The sequence below is a fragment of the Lonchura striata genome, chromosome 9 (genome assembly GCF_050655825.1).
Source record: "Lonchura striata isolate lonStrDom1 chromosome 9, ASM5065582v1, whole genome shotgun sequence".
NCBI classification, from domain to species: Eukaryota; Metazoa; Chordata; class Aves; order Passeriformes; family Estrildidae; genus Lonchura; species Lonchura striata.
This window is the reverse complement of record NC_140711.1, coordinates 20,073,664-20,090,323: the sequence shown is the minus strand read 5'-3', so window position 1 is coordinate 20,090,323 and position 16,660 is coordinate 20,073,664. Positions and strand designations below refer to the sequence as shown.

The following is a 16,660-nucleotide window of genomic DNA, read 5'->3' as shown; positions in this document are numbered from 1 at the left end:
CCTGAATCATCTTTAATGAATGAAAAGGCTGGAAACCTGCTGGGCACAAGAACATGTTTCCCTGATTGGAGCACAGATGTGCATTTTGTATTTCTGCACATGCTCCTTTGTAGAGATTCTGTGGCTGCAGGTTGAAATCCCTGTGCATTATCTCCTCTTGGGACCCAGAAATCTAAAAATGCTGCAGAAGAGATGTTCGTTTTCACTGAAGATGTCATATGCATCACAAACTAGGCACAGAGAATGTGGAAAAGGCATTTTTGAGACGGGTGCAGAGAGAACAATCCAAAGAAAGGAAACAGGCCAAGCCTGGCAGATATATTAAGTGATTTCTGTTTCAGCACAGGTATTTGTGCTAGGCCACATGCCCATTTTCAGGGCACCCCAGGGAGAGGGGACTCAGCCACCACCAGCTGCCATCACTGCACTGGTTCTGCAAAAGAGGGTTAATCTGTCCCTGCCACCAATGCTGCAGAGTGCATGGCCCATTTATCCCTGCCCGGGCTGCCGCAGCGCTGCCAGCTCCACTGGGAATTTGGCTGCAGACTGAGAGTCTGAGGCTTAGGCAAGGGCTCATGAGGGGTTCCAAACCTGTGCAACATTCTAGCAGAAGCAAGTGTTCCAAGGGGAGCAATGAATTTCTTTGCATCTTTAAAAAATGAGATACTAATTTAAGCAGCAAAATCTGCCTTTAGGAACTCACCTTCCGTGCCCAGTGCTGGGCTTTGTGGGTGATGGCAGCAGCCCCAGAGTCTGTAGGGGCAGAGGGCAAACCCACTCCAGTTTCCACTCACGTGCAGCTCCCTGCAGCCCCTGGAAGCATCGAGGGGATGCTGTGGCTCCTCATTAAACTCGGGTAAGGAAGGAAAGGACTTGAGCACAATTACCTTAATGAAGCTGGCAGCTCTGCATGCTAACAGCACCTGACGCCTGGGGTTTCAGGCGCAGCTGCACAAACACTACCAAAAGCACTTCCAGACCCCTGTAAAAGCATAAGCACACAGCAAAGCAAATACCTGCCTGAAAGGAGCCTGGATACCCACGCTGCAGAGCAGGTGGTGAGTTTGCCTCTTAATTAAGCATATGTTCATGGAAAGCATCTGTGCACTCTGTGAGAAACCTTAGTCTTTCCCTGCTTCTGCAGAAAGTGGCTGTCCCTGCCAGCAGCTGCCTTCCAGCTGGGTAATGATGTGGGTGGCATTGGCCTTAATGCCCACGGGGGATCTGCGTGGTGCTGGCAGACACAGCACAGACAGCAGTCAGAAGGTGATTGGTGCATTTCTTTTTCAATTTCCAGCCTTCAGAAAACACCAGTGACTTGCAGGTGATGAAAAACTGCAAACTACAGATGAAAAAAGCGCAGTGACTGCTCCGGAGAGCAGAGAGAAAAGGAACACGTGTTCTGCCTGGCACACATCTTTCGGACACGGATTTTGTTTGCGTGGCGCACGGTGGCAGGTCAGGCTGGCTCACAGGCTGGCGCTGTGACATATGGCAAGGAATGTTTTAAAGCCATGGCTGCTCCCACCCTGCTCAGGCCCCATTTGCTGGTGGGAGGTGAGGAGGCTGCTCCTGCATGGGCTGAGCGAGCCGCCGGCAGGGCAGCGTTCGATTGACTGCTCACTGCAGGATTTTCTGGTTTGTTATGGAAATATGCCAGGACACATTCAAGTTCAGTCTGGCTGTCACAGGACATTCTTCAAAGCTGGCTTCATAGGCTTCTCTTTCCTGATCATCACAAGAATTCACTGCAAATACTCCCTACGTGCATCTCTGCTCCCCATATTGTATGTGCTTTCATTCCCTACACTCATATGTAGATATTTCACAATGTCAGGAGAAGCAAAAAGAGCACAGAATTTTACACAAGTGATTCATTCTGATAAACACAAAAAGCACTTTAACAGGGATCACAAAATTACATAAAAATGCTCTTTTCAGTTCTTTATTTTGTTTCACTCCATGAATATTACAGTACACACAAAAACCAACAAGTAAATAAAAGGTGGAAAACATGGGCTGATATTTTAAGGCTGTGAATGCCTCCAGGTGTATCTGTCAGTCTGTATCACTAATTTTCAAGCTTGCTGAGGGTTATCATTAAAGGAAAAGGCCTACACATGTGTCTAAATGAGCCTGTAATTTGTAAAACTATCTAGCAGATTTGGATATGTATCTCTTGCAAGTTCCAAGAATAAATAGAAACTGAAATACAGTAAAGAAACAGTAACCCCAAAGTTAAGAATATTTTTTAGAACAGAATTTGGCCACACTTCTGTCATGTGAAAATATCTGACATTCCCTTCAAGTGGTAGAAGCTGGGCACGTCAGGGGCTTGGCTGAAAATAGCTGGATGCTCAAAATTTTTCTATTCTAGGGATGATCATATTAACTGGAAGAATACTAACTATAGTCCAAGACAGGAGTAATCCTTGTGTTTGTTATGGGATATAAGTTTACCTGGAAAGTGCCATGGAGTACGTGTTGAGATGGAATGTTACTGAACCTAATTGAAGTTATATTTGAGCTATTGGCAGGCACATCTATTTATTTTGAATGACAAAAATAGCAGAAAAAAAAAAAAACCAAAATGCTTGAACTGCAGAATCATTTATACCAGCACACTGGCTGCTCTGGGTATGTGCTTATGTGATGAACATACCAACACAGACTGCTGCTGGACCTAGCTAGATTAAAGAAAATATGCAAATCTCTGCTCTGCAAATCCTCAGATTCACTACAAACATCCTAAAGGGAAAAAAAGAAGACTACTACTACAAGAAAAGTGGGGAGAGGTACCAGTCCAGTGATTGCTAATACACACTGCAAGAGGCAGCATCACTGGGAGATGTGCCTCACCCAAAGTGGGGACAGAGGTGACACAGAGCCCTAAGCTGGAGCCCCAAGCTCTGCAGTGTGAGAGACTTGTCAGGTCTGAGTGTCTGAGACTCCAAGGAGGCTGTCACTGCTGACCTATGATCACCCAAAGCAGAAAATGCTACGAGACTTAGAGAAATGTGCAACCACCACAACTGACAGGGCAACAGCAAAGCCTCTCTTATAACCATGAGGATGTCACACAGCATCACGAAATAACTCACTGAAGCAGGTTCGATGTAAAAGGAAAGAAAAAGAACCTAAAAAGATCAACTTTATTTCCTGACTCCAATATATGTACAATAGCAAAAGTGACAGTGGATTGGAGGGTGAAACTGCCACCTCTCCAACCACACTGGTCAAACTAATAGTCTGTCAATTCTCTCTACCCAGGCTTATAACGTAGCCAGACAGATTTCACACCAGGCACTACAGGCACTGGGAACACATGAGCAAATTCATGAACAAATACACGCACACTCACCTGCCATTCATTTCCTGACAGAGTGCAATATGTAAAGTGCCACTGCTCCTACATCCTCAAACATTTATGGAAAGGCTTTTTCCATCAGTAAAAATGCACCCACATTCTGCCAAATGAGAATTAGATGTAAAAAATACCCTGTGGAAGATCCCTTTTTCAGAAGAAATGTCGCCTTTTTCCCAACAGATCAAGATGTTGATCCCTTTTTCTTATTTAGAAGTTATGTTGTCATGGGGGAAAAACCAAACCCAAACTGAAATGTTGTCTTCTCCCAGCTCTCTCCACTGCATCATGCACTAGGGCAGCCATTTCTGAAGAACTTTTTGAATCTTTGGGAGCAAAGCCAGAAAGCAGCCCCCATGCCCTGCAGACTGCTGGGCTCTAATTATTTAGTGGATTATCTCTTTATGATTAAAGGATTTTGGCTCATGTTCAGAGATGTTACAGTCCTTCCCACAAGGGGTCCTGTTTACTAAGCTACATCAGCAATTGATGCAAGTGCAAATGCTTGGAGAATGAGGGACTAGACACTTATTTGGATTTGGTCCAGTATACTTCTGTAAAAAGCTGCCAGGCCATGGTGGATTTGGGCATAGGTTAACAACAAGATAAAGGAGAAGCACTCATGGACTCTCATGGACTTGTATTTTACCTCATTTACATTTGTTTCCTGAACTATATGAAAACAAAAAAAAACCATATCCAGAAGGGGTATAAGTAATAATTGATTCCAACAAAGTCATAGAACTGTAGAGTATTTTGAGTTTGAAGGGACCCATAGGAATAATTGATTCAAGTCTTCAGGGACCTTCAGGTAAAAGCAAAGGCAAAAACATATATTTGTACTTCTGGTGCATCTTTTCTTAACTCAGTAGCTGTTCCGTATAAATATTTATCCTACAACTCTGGCTGCTGTGGAATACAATAAAACACCATTTAATTAATTCACTTTAAACTAAAATCAAACAACATGCTTTCAGTCTTGTCACAGCCCAGGGGTTTTCTTTGCAAGGCACAGGTCATGTGGGCAGGAAGAAGAGCGCTCTCATGCTCCAGAGCACCCATCTTCCTGGCCAACACTTTTCCAGCCCTAATGGGATGGGATTCATAGCACTGCGTGCCCTGAGCTTAAAAATAACCACTGAAGGTGGTTAGAAAGATTTATGCCTTTCAGCAAGTATCTTGCTTCCTTCCAGCCTGTGTATGAGCCATCTCCTGACACAGCACAGAAACATGTTTATTTTAGGAACAGAGTGTCGTCACCCTTTTCACAAGGGCCATCCTAAATCTGATGAGGTGCCCTTACCATTTGTCTTAAATTCCAGGCTGATCATGCAGTCCCAGTGGCCAGAAAGCTCCAGGCTGCCAATCTGGCCAGGTCTCCATAGCCCACTGCTGGGTGTAGGCTGAGATTTTGCTGGGATAACTACACTGCAGGGGAAAGTGCAGAGACAGGTGAGTGACCTTGGTTTGCTTCACCATGTGGCCAAATGAAGCTACTTGTGGGAGCCTCCACCTGGCACTTTGCATTTGTAACTATTTTGCCCTTCCACGGGGCAGACAGAATTCTCTTTAATATTCAGGCTGCATGCTGGTGAGCACTCCGAATGTGTGAGAACTTGCATTTCCAATGGAAAATGAAAATGCCTGAGTCACTGTTTTATCAGGTGCTGAATAAGAACAAATTTCTTTTTTTCATGCCTATAATTATATGTTTGGAAGGGGTTGGAGCAGCTCACAGAATGAGGAGGGAAGATGCTTGAGCGAGCTATGCTAATGGAGGGGGCCTTTGGTTGGACAGAGCAGGGGGAAGAGCAGGGCTAGGGCCAACAGAAAGTGATGCTCCCTGGCAAAACATGTTCTGCTTGTTCCTTTCCAAAGCTCTCCCTCACAGCACAATAAATGTTTGTGCTTTGGAAAGGATCAGAAAGACTGGGCAGGAAAAAAACCCAAAGGTTTTGATTGGCTTGGGGGACTTCTTGGAAAGGATGCTACATTCCTTTAATTAAATGAGTCTCAACCCCAGGAACAAGCAAGTACAAACAAGAACCATCTTCCCCACTTAAATCCATTAACTTTCCAGCATTTCCTAGCTAGCAGACAAGCCAGGATTGACATATTTAATGTCTCGTCCCTAGAAATTCTTTTTTCTCAACAAGAAGATAGAGCACAGAAGAAAAGAACAAAATACACTGCCAGTATCATTCCTGACATATTGTTGTATCTGGGCTTTTGTTCTTGGCAGTTCAGCGCCTGCCACATAGCATGACCGTTCCACCAGGCAGCTGTCAATACTGGGAAAATTGAGTTTACTCTTAATGAAAGGCCATGGGCAATAAGCAATCAGGCAGTATGTGCTCTCTATCCCATTATTAATGAGCCTGGGGATATTTTTCTTCTGTACACTGCCATGGCTCTCCCACCTCTGCAGCTGCAGGGCTGAGTCACACTCCAGACTGGAAGGTACACCTAATCTTTAGATCTGACTTAGCTGTACCTCAGGATGGGGAACATTTCAGGAGCAATGAACTCGATGTGAATGTCACCAGCAGTGAGGCAGTGCCCATTGCTTCAAACCCAGGTATGTGTGAGTAGCTCTAAACAGCTCCACCCATTCCTCTCACTGCCTCAGGCTACACCTTTTTTGCTGATTCCCTCCCTACAACAGCAGCACTTGTGTAGCCACATGATGACTTGAGTATGGCTGGTTTGATTAAAAGCAATTAATTTTTAAAATACCAATAATAAGAATAGGTTAGTTTCCCACTGACTTAATCCCCAGCACCAGCATTAGGAGGAAATAGGAGTATTGCCCCAAGAGGTTGGGTTCACAAGCTCATTCCCTTCTCTTACCCATCAGGTGAAGCCACTGAGAAACTGCAGCCTTGATACCACGCTCCTAAAAAGGACTCCGAATCAGCTCAAAGATATCTTGAGCTGACATGCCCTTCAAATCCCTAACCTGAACCATGTTTCTCAGCTTCAGTGAAGGGAATACTCTAGAGACTCATCTATCTTAACCTTTTTAATTCATCACATGTTTAAAACAAAGCAAAATTAAACAATTCCACCTTGTCACCAATAAATGTCCCTTGCGAGCACAGGTTTCCTCAGGAGGGAGTAAGAGAGCTGACAGATGAGAGCTGTAAGCCTTTGTGCACACCTAGAAACTACTTAAATATTACTGTGGCCACGTAAGGGCCTATAGAGTTGCCAGTGACATCTGACTCTCTAAATTGCAAGATCAACAACTTAGATGAAAGAACCTCTTCTGTGTTGCATCAAGTGGACTTGAGAAGGAAGCAGAGGGAATAATCATTCTCAGCCTTTTGACAAACACCTGAAAGTGGAGAGGTAAGAGAGGGAAGGATATCAATACACATATTACCAAGTCCATGGGTAATATTTAGACATCATAGAAGTTGGCACCTTAAGGAGGAGAGAGAGAAAACAGATCAGAAAAAGATGAAAGTCTCCAAGAGTCTGTTCTCAGATGGCCATTTTCAGTGGCAATCATACTAATTGCACACACAAATTAGGCAAATGATCATGAATGTATTTTTCAAAATCAAGCCCCATTTATGTTAGTCTCACAAGAATTTCCAATCAACAGTTTTCAATTGCAAATACAGAACAGTTTAGTCATCAAAAAGCAAAAGTATGAAGAATGTACTGAACACGAAAGGAAAACAATCTCTTTCCTTTCTTTCCCATATTTCTGTAACCAATTCCTTCTGAACATTTAAAAGAACATTTTCTATTGACACAAGACATAAAAATACTTTGATTTAATGAGCTCTGCTCATCTTAAAATTACAGAGATAAAAATGTAAATGTAATGCACAATACAGTATTTCAAGTAGCTTTGAGGGGGTTATTAGCAAAGTATGAACATGGCTATCAATCATCAGACATACTGACTGATATTCTTCATAGGAATGTAAATAATTGTTTCAAAGCATAATCTGCCCCTTCATCATTAAAATAACTTAGATGTTATAATTCACCTAGCTTGAGCAATGAAAATACAATCAGCTTTCTTTCTCTGAATAAGCACAGTTTTAGCAAATCACTTAAGCATAGGCTTAAAATTAACTAGCTGATTGAGGTCACAGCCCACTTTGCCTGTGCGTTAGCACACTGCTGCAGGTAATATAGAGAGGATAGGCAAACCCCAAACAACAGTGAAAAAAAACCTTTTTCTTCTGAAATTACCTCCTGAGATAGCACCATTAACCTTTAGTGTGCAGAAGCTGTTAACTCTGAGTCCTTTAGAGAGTCCTCTGTGCTGTTGCTGATTCAGCATTAGAAACCCCCACTGAGCAAGGCTCTCTTTGGAGGAATGGATCCATCACTGAGCTATTCCAGCTGCTGGCTGGCACTTGCTAATGCTGCAGGCCTTGGCTTACCAGGTCATACTTAACCCTTAGAAAGCAATTGCCTTCATCTGTTTCTCTTAATAGGAAGCCAGCATATTCTCCCTGGCAAGCTGCACTCCTACTGAACATTAAATACTTTTACATGAGAAATTTGTAATGCATGTGCTTTTAATGGGAGCTTACTGAATGGCTGGGGGTCTCAAATGCCTCTTAAAGCAAAAATGAGGAATTTCAACTGTACTCTAAAATTCTCATGGTGCATTTTTTCTTAAATTCCTAAAATCTTACTCCCTTTCCCCAGTCACAGTGTACAGACAGAGTAATATTAAACAGGCTTGAAGCTTATAATTCTTCAGTTGTCACACAGGTCCTAGATTAGTCACATAGGTACTTTGCAAAGAAGGCAGCATTGTCCCACACTACAGGCAGGCGATAAGGCAGAGGAAGGTGTGGTGGAACCCAGGGTGGAGTTATGTGCAGGTACCCTCAGCATAAATGTCAGACTGAGCAACTCTCCCTGGCTTCCCCTACACTCGGTGGAGATCTTGCCAATGCAATCAATGGAGTTTAAGTGCAGCTCATCTCACCATGCAGACGTATACTAAAACAGGATTTGAATTTCCACAGTCCTTGTGGGTCCCTTCTAAATCAGTTCCACCCCAGGTATCCTGGTTTCTCTCCTCTGGACATGAGAGGCAGCATCTCATATCAGAGGGGACCAGCTCCCCTACTCTTGCTCTGGTCCATGGGCAGCCAGCTGCCAGCACAGCTCATCAGGCAGAAGGGAGCTCAAAGCATCCCAAAGCTGAAGTCGTGTCTCAAGGTGATCCTCCACGCTTCGTCACACCCAGCGCTTCCAGCACAGCCATCCTCATCTCCTGACGTGGCTAAAGGGCTCACTGAGGCTGTGTCCACCCCCAGCTTGAGATGCCACTTTGATCACAAGCTTGTAGGGACTGACAGCTACAGAACTCATCATTTGGCCATAACAGCCTACTCACCAGCCTGCTTTCCTTTCTGTACCCCCCATGACAACTGCTGTCTCTCCAGCCGAATTGACCCCATTGGTTTTGAACCCCTGGGCATGAAGAAAAGCAATGTCCTACCTGAGGCAAGTGTGTGATGTTGTGCTCCTCTCATTGCAACAAGCATTTACTAGAACTGGGAATGGTTTAGGGAGAGGCAGCAGTAAGATCCAAGACTCTTCAAACTGTGAGAGACAGTTTAGCAGGAGTATGCTTGTAGTCTCTGCAATCACAAGTAGCATGAGAGGAGGATGGAGTCTGTTATTTGCAATCTCGTTCAGTACAGGTGTCTGGAAAGCACCAACCAAAGCTAGCAGAATCAAGTTCAAAACAAAGGAAAAGAAAGGCTTCTTCATGTAACAGGTCTGGGGAAATCCTTTCCACAGGACACTATGATGCTAAAAATATACGTGAACTCAAGAGGAGACTGGTCAAGTACACAAAGGAAACATCCACTGAGAACTCTTACGTACATTGAACCATGTCTGACTCAGATAATTTTCTAAGCTGAAAATAGCTAGCAGCTGGGAGAGCATTTGGGGGACAGATCAGATTTTCTTACTTTTTCCTATTTGATGGGGATGGAGAAAGGCTATTGGACTAGATGGACACTTTATTCTGGCCCAGATTAATTGCTCTCATATTTTTCTGTTAATTGATACTACTTCCCTATATCTTTCTATTGGTGACTTTTCCCCAGTGAAGATCTGTCTCTATAACGCAACACCATTGTGGATAAAGCAGAGATGAAGAAAGGAGTAAGACATATTGGCTCTTAGTCTCAAAGCTTAACAAGTGATTATAGAAGTGCTAAAACAGATGACTGTCCTTTGGTAGTTAGTGGGGCAACATGTGCTCACTGAGTAACAAGCACATCATTCCTCTAATGTTTAATCCCAGCAGCATTTTACCAGCCAAATGAACAACATTCCCATAAATAGAGATTCAATGCCTTTCTCTCCTCCCCAACATTATGCTGTCCTCCCCTTCTACAGACCAGAAGCAAAGAAGCATCAGGGAAAATCTAGTGAGTCTGAGACTTGTAGTGAGTCTGGAGCTCACATGAGTGAGCAGGCCAACAAGAGAGAAAGAGAAGTGATGCCTTTGGGCTGAGTAAGCAGGATTTACCAGTCCTTTGTCCCTGCTCTGGGTGGGAATTGGACCCATAAGTATCTTCCCAGCACATTTCAGGGCACTGCATTTCTCTTTCTGCACCCTGCCAGTCCATTGTCAAAACCTGATTTTCTTATTGAAACACTTTTTTTCAGTGGCCATGCACATAAGCAGTAAACTCTTCCCACTGAGTAGACGCAGCCTTATGCCAGGACAGCCCTTAGCACAGTCCCCAAAAGGTACCCATGGCTATTTCACAAAGCAGTGTGCCTGTCTGGATCCTTCTGCCAGTTTGGAATTAGTTTTTTTTTCACTACTAACAAAGAAAAGCCTCTGGTTTGGATATTTTTATACTTAGCAGACCATCATTTAGAGTGTATTGCCTGACCTTCTCTGGGAGGTGGGAGCATCCCTTGCCAAACAGCATGTTAGACAGAGAAGTATTGACCCAAAGGGCACGAGCTGTGGATGAGCAGGAGAGAAGCTCTCATGGGAGCACTCTCAGCAAGATCCACTTGCCAGAAATGCCAAACAAGTGTGAAATTCATTCACTAAAGTGTTTCCTCAGGAAAGGACATGCTCCCATTTAATTGCCCTCCTTATTCACGATTCACACACCATCTGAACAAATTTGATTGTTCTAACTCTGATCTTTTCTGACCTCAAAAACAAACCCCAGACCAACCCTAAAATGCAGCCACATCACCTTCTCAGCCAAGGTGCTGTAAACAAGCTGCAAGGCAAAAACAGATCTCCAGTGAGATGTTTTAAGATGTGTGTCAGCCATTTAGCAGGGAAGGTGGGACAGGGAAAGTGCATTTATTTGCTAAGCAGCCTGCAAGCATCTGGGAGCATGATTTATATTCCCACAACTGTCTCTTCAGGTTAAGGGTGAGCCCAGTAAAGGATTTATCACAGAAACTCCAGCAAACACAGAAACAGAGGAAAAAGCAAACCAGGTTTCTTTGTCTTAACCATTAAAGGTAAATTAGAGTTATTAGAGAGGAACACCCAAGCACAGCCACAGAACATTAAACCATATGTGAACATTTATATACATATTTGTCTGATCAACCAACTGAATATTTACAAAGATTATACCCTGCTTGCACTGAGCATAAATACCTGGGGAAATCAGCCTTTCACAAACAACACCTAACAGTCCCTCCAGCCTCACAAATACACCACCCAGGATATGCCTATGCTATTGCTAAACTGAAGCATCAGATAAGTAAAGGGCTTGGGCACACAGAACTGAGAGCAAAGGGAACACCACGCACTGGGACACAGGAGAGGGATCTGCACTTGAATTTCACTGCTGCCATTCAACATAGGCTCACATGCCCCTCTCTCCAGCACCAGAATGCCACAGAAGAGGATAAACAATGGCAACACTAAGTCGCAGGAACTCAGAAAAGCAGTGGCAGCACACTGGCTGTCCAGTCCCACCAGCAGTAGAATCATTATTTTCTTTGGTTTGGTTTTCATGTCACATTGCAACAAAAGAGGAAGTCCAGAGCTTGAGAAGGAACTTGCAGTGTGGAGGACATTGCAATACTGTTCCAGTGGTTATCTGTAGACACAACAATGTCATAGAAAGGCCTGAGCATTGTGGAGTGTCATGGACACTTTTGATCCTTGTGCTTTTTCATTTTGAATGCTCTGTACAAGTATGTCCAGCTTCATCCTCGGCTCCATAAGGAAGATTGCATTGCCTGCCCCTCCCTCCAGACATACTTTGGATCCTCCCAGCAGACTTTCCCAACCTGAAAATAAGTAATGCAGAGGAGGGAATACCAGATTGGGTACTCCTGTCCACAAAGCAGGCACAGCATGTTTAACTACATTTTAAAACCAGTTTCACTAGAAGTTGCTCTTTCTCCGTTCCCTTTTTTTCGGTGCTCTCAGCTCCTTATTCCACTCCTATGCTCATGTAGGCCTCCCACTCCGTCCATGTCTTTTCCACCCACTGTATGTTGAAGTTTTGAATTTTAATCAATTTTATATGCTTCTGTATGCCCACACACATGCATTTTCCTACTTCTGGACCTTTCCTCTGCAGGACCCAGCATTTCCTCTGCATTCCACCCACAGTCCCTACACGTACACTTGCATGGTCCACAGCACATCAAAGAAGTCCATTTCAGAAGACAACCTGGAACAAGGGCTAAAAGTTGGGAACAAATTGACTGTTTGTCACAATCACAGCACAAAGCAGGGTCTTTTTTTCTCTCAATACTTTGTCCTATCTCCCCACGGACAAGTAACTTCAGCAAGTGGCATCAGGTGTAAGACCCTGCAGTCCTCACATCAAAGACTCCTGACCTACAGCAAATGGATGTCCCAGCTAGTCCCACAGGCAGCTGTGGCTTCATAAAAACACTTGCTGTGAAACCAGCAAGGTAAATAGAAGAAGAGACAGCAGAAACTGCCCACCTCAGCTCTGCCAGAGCCAAACAATGACTTCAGTCAAGTTGCCTCATCCTACTGTACTTACTGTTGCCCCCCCTTGCCTTGGCAGCACAAAGCAAACTGATTAGGACCGAGCAGCAACTGCTGGGCCGTGCAAAAGTGACTTTTCAAGTGAACAAATGGCTGTGAGTGCACATCAAAAGCAGGAAGAGAACACTAATAAGGAGACAATTATTTCATTTTTTTAAAAACAGATTTCTTTCCTATTCTTTCCTCTTATCTGGAACAAACAAAGCTTTGAGGGAACAAATACAATTCCAGAGATAATCCACACTTTGGATCCTGGAAGCATTTGGTACCAACTTCTGGAAAACAAAACAATGATAATGACTCATGCTGGGCCTGGGGGTGGCTCATCACAAATTTAGCAGCAGCTTCCATGCTCCCAGCTGAGATTGGCTTTGCTGGGTTGTTTTCACAGATCCCCAGGACTGCAATTTAGCACATGCAAATCGGCCCAGCAGCCAATTGCAGCCACCATGCTAGAAAGGCATAAACATGCCATTTAGAAAAATGCTTTGCCATACAAAACATGATTACCTCCTTCCATGCCATTTCAGGCTATAGGAAGAAACACTATTTTTATTATTAAACATTACGCATCTCTTTTCCTCCAAGGGGAAGAAGAATTATTCAAAGGCCTATTAATCAAACATTTATTCACACAATTGAAAGCTTTGCTCACTACCATTGCATCTGGTATCCATTACAAGCATCCCCTGTACTGGACACTTATGAGTCTACAGCTCAATTCTGTATCCAGTTTTGGGCCCCTGACTTCAAGGAAGACACCGAGGTGATCCATCCAGCTCCAGAACAGAGTTGGGGAAGAGTTTAGAGAACAAGTCCTGTGAGGAGTGGCTGAGGGAACTGGGAGTGTTTAACTTGGAGAAAGGGAGCATCAGAGGGGACCTTATTGCTCTCTACAACTCCCTGACAGAAAAAGTTGCTAAGCATTAGAAAAGGCTGCCCAGGGAAGTGGTAGAGTCACCATCCCTTGAGGTATTTAAGACATGCAGATGTGGCACTTAGTGGTGGATTTGGCAGTGCTGGGTTAACAGTTGTACTCAATAATCTTAGAGGTCTTTTACAACTGAAAAAATTCTATATTCTACAAGCAATCTTATCTAGTTTTCAGACTATGCTGAACTTTTGATGATATATGTACAACCTGGACTAAAAAATTTAAAACTAGCATCAGTTTGGTAAAAAATTAAACAGGTTACTTCTGGAAAGCAGCAGAAAGGGCTATGGGAAGACAAGTGGCTTGGTTTTGAGACAAAGTTCAGTGAGCCAGAAGTAGATCGCTCTCACAAACAAAGCAGGAAGATTTCAATTTCTTTAATGAACAGGGCTTTGCATCTGGGAACTGATGGCTGTGAAATACCTCCAAAGGGATTTGCTGGAAACAGAAAACAAGCCTACTGTCAATGCTCTTTGGACAGGACAAACAAGAAGAATTTTCGGGATGATACATACCACTCATCTCATAGTTCAGTAATGGTTCTGGTTGGGACTAGGTGCATGAATAGAGTTAAATACGCACTCAGATGGTTCAGTGAGCTGAGACTGTCTCCAGAAATACTCCTTGGTCTTCAGTGGACATGACCTGAGGACAGTCACACAGCTCTTAAGCTGAAAGCATCTGCTCTGAAAGTCATCAACTTTAAACATCTCCCTTTGACCCTGGATTCTATAGTTACACTTCAAGTGGAAAAATAGCAACACAGAATTTTAAACACACAGTCATTCAGGAAAACCAATGGAAAAGCTGAAAAAATATTTCATTATATTGTTAACTAACACTTCCCATAAGTGTTTGAGTTTCTAATGCATCACAATTGTACACCTCAGACACCTCTTACTCTTTTCTTGGCTGAGATTGGGAAGTGAAGGAAGTTAAGCTTTATTCCTTTGCAAAACCATGCAAACATTTAGGTGAGAAGTGCTATAAACCAGCCAACCTCTTTATCATCCTGATTACAGATACTTAAGAAAATTCAAATTACTCTTATTTTGCTTGTATTTGCTCATTCACAGAAAGTAAAACATTTTTCAAATATGATTCAATATCAGTGGTGCTCTGGTAGGACTCAGACAAGTTTCAATACTCAGAAAACTGAGTGAAGATCCAGCAATTCCAGAAGCTCAGCTCTGTAACCTCAGACATCTGGCTGACAGGTCTGCATTGCTAAGCCACTTTACACCCAGGGAGTTCCTGGACCTGCATTTCTTTTGAAGATTAATGAAATAGTTTATTGCAAACTGAAAAATAAAATCCTGCATGGTATGAAAGACTTTCCTTTGCATAACTACACAGAACTTGCTGCAAGCACTTAAGAAGGTTACATGTATATAACTAAGTTCATTATCATTTGTATCTCTGGAATTTTTGTATGATAGAAACCAAGTAATTTTACCAAATAAAAATGTTAAAAAAAAAATCATAATTTCCAGAACTGATTTTTTTTACAAAGATTCAGAAGCACTATGGGCTTCCAGGAGAGATGCTTAGCCAATGTCTGCACGAGAGGGTTACTTCAGAATAAAGGAAAGTGTGGATTTAAAATTCTATAGCTATTCTTGAATAATACCCCAGAGGAGTGCTCCTGTTACAATAAAAAAGAGTTTTCAGAGTTTTGTTTAATTCATTTCCCAGGTGAATTAAACTAAATCAGACAAAGGTATTCTTTCCACTAGCATATGAGTGTCAACAATAGGCATTCTCCCAGAACAGCACAGGTACTTAACTTCAACTGGTCAGCAAATGTTACTTTTCCAAAAACAGAAAATAGGAAGAGGGAGCCTGAACAAAATGTGTGCTGTAACAGTGGCAGAGAACGGCAGGCCAGACACCTGGTGTGTGAAGGAAAATGTACTGATGACCCCCAGTGTGATCCCAGAGCTTCTCAGCATTGTGACCCTCTCCCAGCTCCAGCTCAGCAGCACTACGCCACCGTTCCCATCTCCCAGCAGCAATGCACATCCACACTCTGAGCTGGACAGATCAAAGCCTCTCTGTGCTCCCTGAACTCAGCAAGGAACTCCAGGTTCTGCTATCTGTCACTTACATACTGTTGCTTCCAGTAATTTGAAGTTGAACTGTGCAGTATTTGCTGTACACTCTAACTTGCTGTTTACTATAATAAACAGCAGTGGGAAAATTTTCAAGAACTAGTGTGTATGTAAATAAAATGTAAATGGATGCATAGATGACTGCACAAGCAAACAATGGAGTGCCTGTTCTGCTCGTAAGCCAAATGCTATTCTTGAATATGGAATTGTACCTCCTATGTGTGCGATTCCATTTGCATCTAAAGATGTCTTGCACGTGCAGACACATTATGACAGTGCCATAAATAATCTCAGGGAAAATGCAAAGATGTCTATGGGCAGCAACAGACTAGCTAATTAATGGCAGAGGCACAGCCTGACCCTGCCTACCTAGTCAGAATGCTTGTTCCTGTTGCCTCAAATATCAAACTTTCTGTTGTGATGCCTGGAGAAATATGAAGACCTACTGTGCCAGACATCATTTTAATTTGCCATAAAGCCAGTATCAATCAGTATATTTCCAGGAACATCTCCAAATTTCACCAGTATGAGACTCCCATGGAAGCCAAGGTCAGGATTTATTTTCAATATGAGCTTAATTTGTACTGAAGACATCAATTTGCAAAATAGGAACTTAAACTGAGAAGTACTCTTGCGAATGTTTGATAATAGATCAGTCTCTGGATACAACTAAACCTCTACTACTGAAAATAAAGCTGAGAATGCATTGATGCTGAATGCTGTTGCTGGTCGATGTGAGAAGTAGCTGTGGTTTTAGCAATGGTGCATCCCACAGGAGAATCTGCACAGGAGCCAAGGGGAGGACAGGCATGAGACAGAACACTCATAGAGCCAAGTAAGAAATCCTTATGGAAGAAGACTAAAACACACTCACTAGCAGAAATCTCCATGCTTCTACTATGCAGTCTATGGGTACAGGGCCTTTTACATCAAAGCAGCTGCAAACCTGGTACAGGTCACCCAAAATAGTTTTTCACAGCTACATTATTTAATTTTTATCTTGAACTTAACAGTGTAGTAGCTATCTATTTCATAATTTTGGCTAGGAAGCCAAAAGCAAAAATAGAAATCTGGATGGCAAACCACATCTCCTAAGCAAAGGGGAAAAGAGTGTTAGCAGAGAAAATAATTAAAGAAAAAAACACTTAAAATTAACTGTGGTTGTACCATCACATCAGGAAATAGCTCTGCGTGTGCAATACTATCAGTCAGCTTGCAAACTCTGAAACTAAGAT

General features: G+C 42.9%; 1 protein-coding gene across 2 annotated transcripts in view; it reads right to left on the bottom strand.

The window, feature by feature from the left end:
- Positions 1–16,660, bottom strand: part of FGF12 (fibroblast growth factor 12) — a 222,767-nt gene that overhangs the window by 124,340 nt on the left and 81,767 nt on the right. The gene's annotated exons all lie outside the window — the stretch shown is intronic.